The sequence below is a fragment of the Pan paniscus genome, chromosome 18 (assembly GCF_029289425.2).
Source record: "Pan paniscus chromosome 18, NHGRI_mPanPan1-v2.0_pri, whole genome shotgun sequence".
Taxonomy (NCBI): domain Eukaryota; kingdom Metazoa; phylum Chordata; class Mammalia; order Primates; family Hominidae; genus Pan; species Pan paniscus.
In genome coordinates, this window is record NC_073267.2 from 99,987,042 (window position 1) to 99,997,541 (window position 10,500).

Below are 10,500 nucleotides of genomic sequence, written 5' to 3' on the forward strand. Positions count from 1 at the left end.
AGTCGTATGTCCTTTTTTTTTTTTAAGATGGGGTCTCGCTCTGTCACCCAGGCTGGAGTGCAGTGGTGGGATGTCAGCTCACTGCAAGCTCTGCCTCTCAGGTTCACACTATTCTGCCTCAGCCTCCCAAGTAGCTGGGACTACAGGTGCATGCCACCATGCCCGGCTAATTTTTTTGTATTTTTAGGAGAGACGGGGTTTCACCGTGTTAGCCAGTATGGTCTTGATCTCCTGACCTCGTGATCCACCTGCCTTGGCCTCCCAAAAGTGCTGGGATTACAGGTGTGAGCCGCTGCGCCTGGCTTATGAGTCGTATGTTCTGATCCTCCCTCTTGAAGTTGCCTTCTGTGGTCTAAGGAGGGCCTGAAGGTTCAGGTAAAAACTTCAGGGTGACCTTCACCGGGGGTGAGGGCTGGATCCCAGCCTGGGCCCAAAGAGCCGTCCGCTGCCCAAGTCCCGCTGTCCATGAGAGCCACCGCAGCCCCTCCCTGGGACAAGCAAGCAGACCTGAGTCTTGTAGCTCTCTGGTCCGGACCTCTTTGGCCCAGGACCTTGAGAGCTATTCCTAGCTCTCCTCTGGTTACTGTCCTCCCCCAGTTCAGGGGCAGCAGGTGGGACCTGGTGCCCTGGGGATAACCCCTGTTTCTCCTATAACAGGCACAGGCAGGAAGGGACGGAAGCCCCCGCCTCTCCTGGGGCTGTCCCTCTGAGGAAAGAGTTGGTCTCCACACGCTGACCCCCCCACAAACCATGCCCTGGAGGCAGAAGAACCCCCTGCCCCTGAGTGCCAACCCACAGGCCTCATCCCTGGCCACTCAGCCCCTAGCTTTGAAGGGCTGTTTTATGTGACAGCCACTCCCCTGCCTGTCGTGAGGGGGCCCGGGTGTTCATCTCAGATTGATGGAGCCCTGCCATCAATACTGGGCATTCCTGTCCAACAGGTGCCAGAGTTGCAAAAGGCCTGTGACAGGGAACTCCACTCTTCCCTTGGCTGCTGTTCTGGGACTCACCCCTGCTTTCCTTCTGCTCAGCCCCTGGCAGCAAGCTCTCCAGGCTGGGATTGCAGGGCTGGGTGGGGCAGGCCCAGCTGGTAAAGGCTGGCGAGTGCCACAGAGGTATCAGGAGCTCTAGTATAGGCTTAGGGAGGCGGCGGGTAGGAGGGACTTGGGACCAATTGGGACATCACATCCCTGGCTCTGGGTTAGAAAGCTGACAGTCCTTGATCCTGTGGCCACTGCCCCATCATTCCTGCTCCTGAGGACTCAGTCTCATGGCTGTGGTAAGGCCTGGCAGGGCCCTGGGTCCCTACTGGGACCCCTGGTCTCTACCTGGGGCCTAGTTAATATGTTTCTTATGGGAGCTGTGGTCTTCTCCAGGGGTAGGGAGGGGAGTTTATTGACCACAAGACCAGGGTAGTGGGCAGAAGCCAGGGGAGAAGGAGGCTTGGGGATGAGGGATCCATCCTGAGTGTTTTCTGTCCTGGGAACGGGCTCCTGGCAGAGCTACCTGGCACCATAGATTTGGGCCCTGGAGACTCAGAGGCTCCCAGCTGCCGCCCTGAGGCCCTGGAAGCAAGTGGCTCCTCCATGCTCCTCTGACTCAGTTGCCTGGAGTGTGAGGGCCCTGGGCTGACCCTGGTGGATGAGGCCCTCCAGCACTGCCCTGGACCTGGTTGCTCCCTGGACTTGACCTGTTAGGGTCCTTGCGGAGGCAGGTGGAAGGCCGAAAGGAAGCAGTTGGCACAGGCTTCCCTGGTCCCGGTGCGCCTGCCAGGCTGCATTCCCAGAACCAGGGGCATGGGTTTGGAGGGAGCTACCGGGGGACCATCTTCAGCCTGACCTGGCAGGACCTGGAGGACATGACAGCCTGTGAGGGGTCTGAGCTAGGAGCCGCCTCCCCTGCCCAGGAGAGAGCCCATTTCCAGGATGCTCTTCTGACCGGGGTGGAGGGAGGGAGGGTATGAGAGCAGCTCAGCCTGGGGCCCAAGGCCCTGATGTGCTACTTCCCCTCCCTCGATAGCTTATGTCCCCTGCCACCCAAGACCAGCCGGAAAGCTGCTTAGCTGGGGTGTGGGCTGGGGATGTGGGGTGGAGAGCCTAAAGGATACTAGCCCGAGAAGGTGGAAGCAGGTCTGTGTGAGGCATAAATCTGGAGCCAGCCTGCCCGGGCTCCAACCCCAATTGTGGACCTCAGGCAAGTGACTGCTTCTCTGTGCCTCAGTTTCCTTGTGGAGTGGGCCATCGTAAATAGTATCTGTGCATAAGGTGGTTGTGCGATAAATGAGTTAATGTATGCAAAGCCCTTGGCCCAGAGCCGGCGCAGAGCATTGTGTAAGTGCTGGCAGGCGTCGTGATGGAGATATCATGTCTCCTCTTATTGATTCAGGATTCTGATGAGATGGAGGATGGGCCTGGGGTTCAGGATTAGGCCTTGAGGCACTGCTGCAGCCTCCTTTGTGGCCCCTGTCACCCTTGGCTTCATCAGCCCGTAGCAGGTCTCCCCTCTCCCACCTCTGCAGGCAGAGGTGTCCAGGACCTGCCTGCTCACGGTTCGTGTCCTGCAGGCCCATCGCCTACCCTCTAAGGACCTAGGTGAGTGCGCACCGCCCTGGCCCCTGTGCTGGGCTGAGGGAGGAGGAGGGTGCTGAGGAGGAGGGTGCTGTGGCTGGATTTGGTGAAGGCGGGTGGGCCGGTGGGCAGGGCCTAGAGGAGGGAGCTGAGAGGAGCTTCTGGGTGGAAGGTGGCAGCTGGGGCTCTGCCTCTGGCCCCCACTTCCCCCCACTTCCCCTCCCCCTCAGTCTTAACCCACATGGGGCTCTAGGTGATGGAAGGAAGTGGGTCTGGGCGGCTGGGAAGGGCTCTTGTCCACCGCTGGGCACTTGTTCCTTTCCGCAGTGACCCCCTCTGACTGCTACGTGACTCTCTGGCTGCCCACGGCCTGCAGCCACAGGCTCCAGACACGCACGGTCAAGAACAGTAGTAGCCCTGTCTGGAACCAGAGCTTTCACTTCAGGATCCACAGGCAGCTCAAGGTGGGCCAGGCATCAGCTCTGACTCTACCCACATCCTCGCCAGCCACTGCCACTGCCCTGCTCACCTTTCTGTCCCCTCCCTTCTGCAGCCCTGTCACTCGTTTCTCCTCCAGAATGTCATGGAACTGAAAGTCTTTGACCGGGACCTGGTGACTGGAGATGACCCTGTGTTGTCAGTACTGTTTGATGCGGGGACTCTGCGGGCTGGGGAGTTCCGGTGCGAGAGCTTCTCACTGAGCCCTCAGGCAAGGCGGTGTTTCCACGGCAGCCCTAGCTGGTGTCTGGGTTGAAATCTCCACGCGCACACATGCACACACACGCATGTCTCTCATACTCACTGACATATGTGCACTCCTTCTGACCCTTTCTAACTTACTTCTGGCTCTCTTCCCAGGGTGAGGGGCGCCTGGAAGTTGAATTCCGCCTGCAGAGTCTGTGAGTCAGGGGCCTGGGGCAGTTTGGGTGGGAGTGCCGTGTGGGAAGGACAGCACTAGTGCCTGGGGGATGCCCAGGTCTCTGTGGGGTGGGAACCTGGACTCCTGCTAAGGGGGCTCTGGGGGCTCTTTCCAGGGCTGACCGTGGCGAGTGGCTCGTCAGCAATGGCGTTCTGGTGGTGAGTGTGCCAGTGCTCTGGGAGGCGGTCTGGGGTCCCCGGGACTCCCTCATGCCGGCGACTTGAGGTACAGGCCCACCGCTGCCTCAGCCTGGGGACCCTGGGATTTCAGTTTGTTAAGGGAATACAATCTCAAGGGCCCAGGTAATGAAGTGCAGACCAGCAGCAGCCAGGGTGCTGCGAGGGTGGGGTCCCTGAATAGGGGGTGGGGTTAGTGTCTGAGGGGCTGTCTTCATGACTCAGGCCCGGGAGCTCTCCTGCTTGCACGTTCAACTGGAGGAGACAGGAGACCAGAAGTGTGAGTCCCCAACCCACTGGGACAGCCCCTGGCTCTCAGCTCTTGTCTTCCCCCTTTAAGCATTGGACAATTCTCCCTGGGGCCTGAGCTTTCCCCTTAGGCCTTCTCGGGGGACCGTGGTGGGGGATCCATCTCCACCAGACCATTTCAGCGGGGAGAGGGAGGTGCCCTCCAGGCCACGCAGCAAGATGGGTTCTGTGGGCAGAGATACCGTCCCCAGCCTCTCTGCTCTGGTTCCTGTTTCCAGCCTCAGAGCACAGAGTTCAGCTTGTGGTTCCTGGGTCCTGTGAGGGTTCGCAGGAGGCCTCTGTGGGCACTGGCACCTTCCGCTTCCACTGCCCAGCCTGCTGGGAGCAGGAGCTGAGTATTCACCTGCAGGTAGTGTGCCTCGCTCCCTCGAGGTGGGGCCCCCAGAACTTCCTCCCTCCCTCTGCACCTCCTCCCAGTCTGACCTCTGCTTCACCTGGCAGAGTGGGCACCCTGGCAGCATGTGTGGGCCCATGCTGGCCTCCCCTTCCCGTCCCTCCCATACCTCTATGGCTGCCGGCGGGAGTTTGGTGAGGTCTTTGCTAGGAGTGGAAGCGTAAAGATTCTTAGGTCTCCATTCTTTGTCCCCTGCAGGATGCCCCCGAGGAGCAACTAAAGGTGCCCCTGAGTGCCCTGCCCTCTGGTCAAGTGGTGAGGCTTGTCTTCCGCACGTCCCAGGTACTGGCCTCCCAGGGAAGGAAGCAAGGCGCCTGGATGGGGCTGGGACCCAGGCCACAAAGGGAGGGTCCTGCTTCCCGCTTATCTGTGGGTCACACCCTGAGCAGGTGCTGGGGCCAGGCTCTTTGGGGAGTGTCCTCTGAGCATCCCTGCTTCAGGCCTGGCGCCTGTGGAGACAGTGGCGGGGCGGGGGTGGTGCGCCGGGGATCAGGGTAAGAGGACCAGAGCTGGGTGGAGGTGGCCGACCTTTTGTGACTGGGGCCTTCACGGTTTTCAGGAGCCCCTGATGAGAGTGGAGCTGAAAAAAGAAGCAGGGTGAGAGGCCTGGCTGGGGACTGGGCAAGGCCCTGGAAAACAACCAGGGTGCGGGGCTGTAGGAGGCCTGGAGGAGTGAGGGGGAGAAACAGCCGCCCCTCATCCTCATGCTCTCTGAAGGGGCTCAGGCTTGCGCTCGGCGGGGCACGAAGTACTGGGAGGAGTACTGGGAGGAGTCTTAGCACCTATGGTCAGAGGGGTGAGTGACCGGCCCAGTGCCAGGCACCCGGGGAGCACTTGATAAATGTTTGGCTGGAAAACGCAGGGAGGCGAGGATGGAAAATGGTAACATGGTTTGGGGCGCGGAGAGGGCAGGAAAACCAAGGGAGAGAAGAGGGGAAATTGCGCCCTTTTGGGTGGAAGCTGTTATGGCTGGACCTTAAATGATCTTCGTAGAGTTGTCGCCCACCCTGGCCCTCTGTCTTGAGAGAGTGGCTTCTCACCTCACAGACACAGGATTATTGGTCCTTTTCTGCCCCGCCCCCTGCCCTTTTTTTTTTTTTTTTTTTTGAGATGGAGTCTCTCTGTGTCGCCCAGGCTGGAGTGCAATGGCGCGATCTTGGCTCACTGCAACCTCCGCCTCTGGGGTTCAAGCGATTCTCCTGCCTCAGCCTCCCGAGTAGCTGGGACTACAGGCTACCCACCACCACACCCAACTAATTTTTGTATTTTTAGTGGAGACGGGGTTTCCCCACATTGGCCAGGCTGGTCCTGGCCTCAAGTTATATGCCTGCCTCAGCCTCCCAAAGTGCGTTGAACTCCGTGGGTAAGGGACAGAACACGAGACTTGTGGGGGGGGATCTATGGTATGGGGCCTGCCTAGGGGCCTGTCTGCACCTGGGACCCCAAGCAGCCTCTTTCAGCCACGGCATTCTGGGTCCTGCCAGTCTGCTTTGCTGCATTCCCAAGCATGTCCACATGGACACACTCTCCCCAGGTGTCAAACTTCAGTCTTGTGACACGGGAGTGGCATTGAGGGTTGGGGAGAAGAGGGAGGGCAGTAGGTATTACAGGTGAGGCAGACCCAGCTTTCCATTCTCTGGGGAGGGTTGAGAGCTGTCTCACAGTCTCTTCCTTCCCCGGCCAGACTGAGGGAGCTGGCCGTGCGACTGGGCTTCGGGCCCTGTGCAGAGGAGCAGGCCTTCCTGAGCAGGAGGAAGCAGGTGGTGGCCGCGGCCTAGAGGCAGGCCCTGCAGCTGGACGGAGACCTACAGGAGGATGAGGTTTGGGGGCTGGGCTGGATGGGGTGTCCGCGGGCCTGCTTGGGCCTAGCTCCTGGTGCTGAACACTGGAGCTGCTTGTCCCCGATCTAGACCAGAGCTCGTAGCTGCCTGTCTCCACCCTGCTTCCTCTCACCTGGTGTTAGCAGGGACTTGGTACAGGCAGAGTGTTGCTTGAGGCACCTGGAGCCCGCATGGGAGCTACCTCATAGGGCTGGCTTTCCTACTCTGTTTCTTGGTTCTCAGCCTAGCCTGTCTGAGGAGGGAGACAGATATCTGGTATGAGGCCTGTTGGCCCAGGGCGCTTCAGGAGGTTCATATTAGCCTGGGCCATCTCCTGGGGGAGTGATGGCAATTTGGGAAAATTTTGAGGCGGGCCCTGGGGCTTCCAGAAAGTGAGCATCAGGCTCGGGGGCTGAGGGCAAGGAGATGAGGCTCAGAACTTGCCTGGGCCATTTTTTCCTGGAGCCCTTAGGACTGGAGGAGCTGGGCACTCAAAAGGCTGTTTCTGGCCCCCAGGGCTGACTCAGAACTGGTCCCAAGACCTGTGATCAGGCCTTAGGTGTGGGCTGGGTGGCCACTTGACCTGCTACCTCTTCTTCCTGTGACTTGGCCTTCCCCATACCTAGGGCCTCTACAGGCCTGGCTCTCTTCTTTTCCAGATCCCAGTGGTAGCTATTATGGCCACTGGTGGTGGGATCCAGGCAATGACTTCCCTGTATGGGCAGCTGGCTGGCCTGAAGGAGCTGGGCCTCTTGGATTTCGTCTCCTACATCACCGGGGCCTCGGGCTCCACCTGGTGAGCTGCGGGCAGGCTGATGCTGGACCCTGTGTGGCAGGGGGTGCTGGTGCCAGGGTTCTCCTAGGCCTCTGAGAAAACTAGAAGGGCTGGGAGAATGAATGTGCCAGGGAGAAACGTGCTCAAGGGGACCCTGGGAAGGTCCCTGCCAGGCCATTGTCCTAGAAAGCCCGGGGCACGTGGGGTCTAGACGGGGTCCTTCAGTGACAGCCCTCTGGCTTTGGCTTTTCCCAGGGCCTTGGCCAACCTTTCTGAGGACCCAGAGTGGTCTCAGAAGGACCTGGCAGGGCCCACTGAGTTGCTGAAGACCCAGGTGACCAAGAACAAGCTGGGTGTGCTGGCCCCCAGCCAGCTGCAGTGGTACCGGCAGGAGCTGGCCGAGCGTGCCCGCTTGGGCTACCCAAGCTGCTTCACCAACCTGTGGGCCCTCATCAACGAGGCGCTGCTGCATGATGAGGTGCGGGGGCTGCGGCCTGGGGGCAGAGCCAGGGCAAGGGCTGGAGCTGGGGCTCGGTGCTGGACAGCAGGGTGGGAAAGGCCCTGGGCACCCAGGCCGCTGTGGGTTTAGGTTCTACGCATCTTTCCCCAGCCCCATGATCACAAGCTCTCAGATCAACGGGAGGCCCTGAGTCATGGCCAGAACCCTCTGCCCATCTACTGTGCCCTCAACACCAAAGGGTAGAGCCTGACCACTTTTGAATTTGGGGGTGAGTGGCCCAAGAGCTGAGACCTGTGCCCTTGCAGTTGGTGGAATAAGGGGAGACGGGGCCTGTGTGCAGATTGCAGATGTCACACCCACCTCTCCTGAGCCAGGTCCCGTGCTTTCTGGAGATCGGCACCCTACCGGCGTCCCTCAGCCCTTTGGGAAGGAGGCAGGGGCCTTAGGTCCTATGCACAAAGCCCAGGCCACAAGGTCTCCTGGTCCTCAGCTGCCCTAAAGCAAAACCCTGGGTCGGGGTGGGGGTGTGGGTGCCTAAGGGCTCTGCACCACGAGGCTGAGGGGTGGACTCCTCACAGAGTGGTGCGAGTTCTCTCCCTACGAGGTCGGCTTCCCCAAGTACGGGGCCTTCATCCCCTCTGAGCTCTTTGGCTCCGAGTTCTTTATGGCGCAGCTGATGAAGAGGCTTCCTGAGTCCCGCATCTGCTTCTTAGAAGGTGAGGGGCACTGGCAGGCTGGGGAAGCTGGGCCGAGCAGGGAAAATGGGTCCTGCGTGAGAGGGCAGCCTCGGTCAGAAGAGTTTCCTGGGCCAGGACTGGCCATGGGGAAGGGTAGGGTTGGGACAAGAGTCGGGGGCCCTCTTCCCTCACGGCCGCTCTTTCAGGTATCTGGAGCAACCTGTATGCAGCCAACCTCCAGGACAGCTTATACTGGGCCTCAGAGCCCAGCCAGTTCTGGGACTGCTGGGTCAGGAACCAGGCCAACCTGGGTAAGTGCTCCGGCCCCTTCATAAGGGTGCCAAGGGGCAGCCAGCTGGGGCTGCACCAGGGGGCGGGGGGTTCACACCTCTTCCCCCTCCAGGGTCACCACCAAGGTGGGGATAAAGGTGCAGGAGTCCCCATTTCCCCACCTTGCCTGTGTAGACAAGGAGCAGGTCCCCCCCTTCTGAAGATAGAAGAACCGCCCTCAACAGCCGGCAGGATAGCTGAGTTTTTCACTGATCTTCTGACGTGGCATCCACTGGCCCAGGCCACACATAATTTCCTGCGTGGCCTCCATTTCCACAGAGACTACTTTCAGCATCCTCACTTCTCCACATGGAAAGGTACCTGCTTCTCTCCAAAGTCCTCCTGTGGCCACCTGAGCCTTGAGTCCCCAGTCCAGATACCCCTCACAGTCCACTCCCATTCTCCTGCTTTGAGCTTGATTGCCTGGACTACTTGGAACAGGGGTCTTTTTTCCTTGTCTTGGGGACCCAGGGCCCACCTGCAGGGCTGTGGGGGTGTTGGTTCAGCAGGGACCAGAGGCCAGAGTCTCTCCTTCCAGCAGGAATCTGGTACCCTTGGTATCTGTGACAATTGCTGCTCTCCCCAACCTTCCAGCTACCACTCTGGATGGGCTCCCCAACCAGCTGACACCCTTGGAGCCCCACCTGTGCCTGCTGGATGTTGGCTACCTCATCAATACCAGCTGCCTGCCCCTCCTGCAGCCCACTCGGGACGTGGACCTCATCCTGTCATTGGACTACAACCTCCACGGAGCCTTCCAGGTTGGGAAGGGTGGGCAGCCCACCAGGGAGGCGGTGGGTGGCCCCTGTCCCCTGAAGAGAGGGGCTTTGGAGTCCAGTGTCTGGTTCAGCTTCCTTTAGGAGCTGTGACTGGGACACTGGAATCTTAATTTGCCACCAGAGGAGCTCATTCTTTTCCGGAAGTTGGGAAGCTGGCGAGGTTCTCCTGGTATCTGGGTCCCCTTTACTGACCTGCGAGGTGTGGTCCTGGGCCTCTGGGCCCACCTGCTGAGTCTGCTTTGGCTCCCAGTGTCAGAACTGGAATGCTGGGAGTAACCCGGCTCCGTCTAGCCCCAGAGGAGCTGCCACCGAGGCCTGTCAGGCGTGGAGAGTTTTTTCCAACGACTGGCTTCATAGGCCCCACTGGAGAGCGTTTTGGCATTTGAGCCCCAGGTCCTGTGCATCTTACGTCAGCCCCAGTGTTGAGGATGCCAGGGGCCCTGTCCCTCTGAAGCCCCTTCTGCCTGCCCTGCAGCAGTTGCAGCTCCTGGGCCGGTTCTGCCAGGAGCAGGGGATCCCGTTCCCACCCATCTCGCCCAGCCCCGAAGAGCAGCTCCAGCCTCGGGAGTGCCACACCTTCTCCGACCCCACCTGCCCCGGAGCCCCTGCGGTGCTGCACTTTCCTCTGGTCAGCGACTCCTTCCGGGAGTACTTGGCCCCTGGTGAGCTGCTGTTCACCTCCCCATCCTGCTGCCCCAGTCCCCCACACCTCCTCCATCCCCTGTGCCTCTCCAAACCCGTCTTCCCCACAACGTGTTCCTCATGCCAGGCTGCACTCTCTCCCCAGGGGTCCGGCGGCCACCCGAGGAGGCGGCAGCTGGGGAGGTGAACCTGTCTTCATCGGACTCTCCCTACCACTACACGAAGGTGACCTACAGCCAGGAGGACGTGGACAAGCTGCTGCACCTGACACATTACAATGTCTGCAACAACCAGGAGCAGCTGCTGGAGGCTCTGCGCCAGGCAGTGCAGCGGAGGCGGCAGCGCAGGCCCCACTGATGGCCGGGGCCCCTGCCACCCCTAACTAACTCTCATTCATTCCCTGGCTGCTGAGTTGCAGGTGGGAACTGTCATCACGCAGTGCTTCAGAGCCTCGGGCTCAGGTGGCACTGTCCCAGGGTCCAGGCTGAGGGCTGGGAGCTCCCTTGCGCCTCAGCAGTTTGCAGTGGGGTAAGGAGGCCAAGCCCATTTGTGTAATCACCCAAAACCCCCCCGGCCTGTGCCTGTTTTCCCTTCTGCGCTACCTTGAGTAGTTGGAGCACTTGATACATTACAGACTCATACAAATGTGAGG

At 60.2% G+C, this 10,500-nt stretch overlaps 1 pseudogene; it reads left to right on the plus strand.

The window, feature by feature from the left end:
* Positions 1–331: 331 nt before the first annotated feature.
* On the plus strand, positions 332–10,498 carry LOC117976171 (cytosolic phospholipase A2 beta-like; annotated as a pseudogene).
* The last annotated feature ends 2 nt before the right edge of the window (positions 10,499–10,500 follow it).